Consider the following 2,016-nt stretch of genomic DNA (forward strand, 5'->3'; position numbering starts at 1 on the left):
AAAAATTTTACACAATTTTCATGTGTAAACCATGTACCATGTACAAACACAAAATGCGTACGCAGATCATGGCAGCTTTACCACCTGAACGCTGCAACTATGTTCTACCCCTTACCATCACWGGGGTTGATTTTGCTGGACTTTCCAGATAAAGGCCTCCATGTTAAGGTCTTCTTCATTTAGAAAAGGGTATGTGGCTGTCTTTGTATGTTTTACGACATACACCTCGAGCTTTGTTCAGATCTGACTACTGCGGATTTTCTTGCAGCATTTGCATGTTTTGTCGGACGACGCGGATTCCTTCAAAAATAATAAGCGACAATGGGAAAAACTTTGTCGGAGCCCAAAGAGCAACAGAGAAGGAGTTTATAAACTTCATGAAAGAAATCTCCCCTGAAATAGTTAACAAATATGGACCCCAAGGGATCGATTGGCAGTTTATACCTCCATGTTCTCCACACATGGGCGGACTTTAGGAATTAGCAGTAAAAAGCTTTAAGTCCCATTTAAAGAAAACGGCTGGTAATCATAAATTCAATTATGAGGAGTTTACTACACTAGTCACTCGTATCGAAGCCGTATTAAATTCAAGACCTATATCACCCCTCTCGCAAGAYCCCTCCGATTTTACAGCTCTCACACCAGGTCATTTCCTCAGAGGAGCTCCTCTTCTCGMCATACCTGAGACAGAAGGAGACTCACTCACTTTATTAAATCGATGGGAAGGAATCACGATTCTCCATCACGAATTCGGCCATCACGAATTCGGCCACGGTAGGAAGACTATCTCAAGTATCTTCATAAGAGATATCGATGGAAAACGGCCCAGAAGGAAGCCAATGCAGGAGAATGCGTCAGAATACAGGACGAATGCCTTCCTCCAACAGAATGGCGACTAGGCCGCATTGAAAAGGTTCATCGAGGGTCAGATGGTCACATAAGAGTAGTCGATGTTCGAACACAAACCGGCATATTAACTCGACCAATCACTAAACTGTGTTTTCTTCCCAACAGCGAAGAACAACTTCAACCAAAACCGCAAAATAACTCGCTAAATTAATCGAAAAAATAATAAATCAATTCCGCTAATTCGAAATTTACTCGCTTTAAAATCGCCGTATATAAAAATAAACTCACACAAGCGCGTTGAAGATCAACCAATTATACATATATATATATATATATATAGATATGTAGATACAACAACTACATTCTAACATTATACTTAAATAAAATCAATTTAATGCAATTTTATATTCCCAAAGAAATGGACGTAGAGGAGACCCAAAYCACCTCCAACACCGTAAGGTCCACAATCGCTGCACCAGCGTCGGCTGCACCCGTTGCCGCTCCAAGAACCACTGTTGTGCGCCCACCGCCGTCCGAAGCAATCAGGGAGATGAGCGAAGAAGGGTAGGAGCCTCCATCTTGCAGCATTTGCCATCGCCCACATGCCCTCAAACGATGCTCCATTTTTAAGAGCATGAAGCCCGCTCAACGTCAACAGGTTGCAAAAGCCCACGGGCATTGCATGACCTGCCTGGCAGATGACCACGCCACCATAGAGTGCTGGGCCAACGGCGCCTGTCAATATTGCCAGAGGCCGCATCATACTCTATTTCATCGTTTTCCCCGCCGAACCAATCCGTCGGGAAATAGCACCAACACCCGTATTAGACCACGCAGCGTTTCTATCCGGCGACGACGAAGCAGTCAATCAATCACAATGCGTTCACGGCCATCTCCGCCACTGCACGCTCATCGCCAGCAACAACGTCGCTCAACAGGGTTGAGCGCTGTACTAAGCACACTGCAACAGCTGCAGAGGCTCCTAGCTGATTAACTCGCCTAGGGGGGCCGGGATGTTCACATGAGCTATGAACATTCTGCAACATATCACATCGCATCACCTCACGTCACTTCACATCACATCACGTCACGTCACAACACCTCATCACACAACCGTTCACAGCATACAATAGAGACACGCATCAAACACAGTTCTTAACACCGCTC

This window comes from Bactrocera latifrons, unplaced genomic scaffold (genome assembly GCF_001853355.1).
Source record: "Bactrocera latifrons isolate USDA-ARS-PBARC rearing strain unplaced genomic scaffold, ASM185335v1 scaffold_370, whole genome shotgun sequence".
In the NCBI taxonomy this organism is placed as follows: Eukaryota; Metazoa; Arthropoda; class Insecta; order Diptera; family Tephritidae; genus Bactrocera; species Bactrocera latifrons.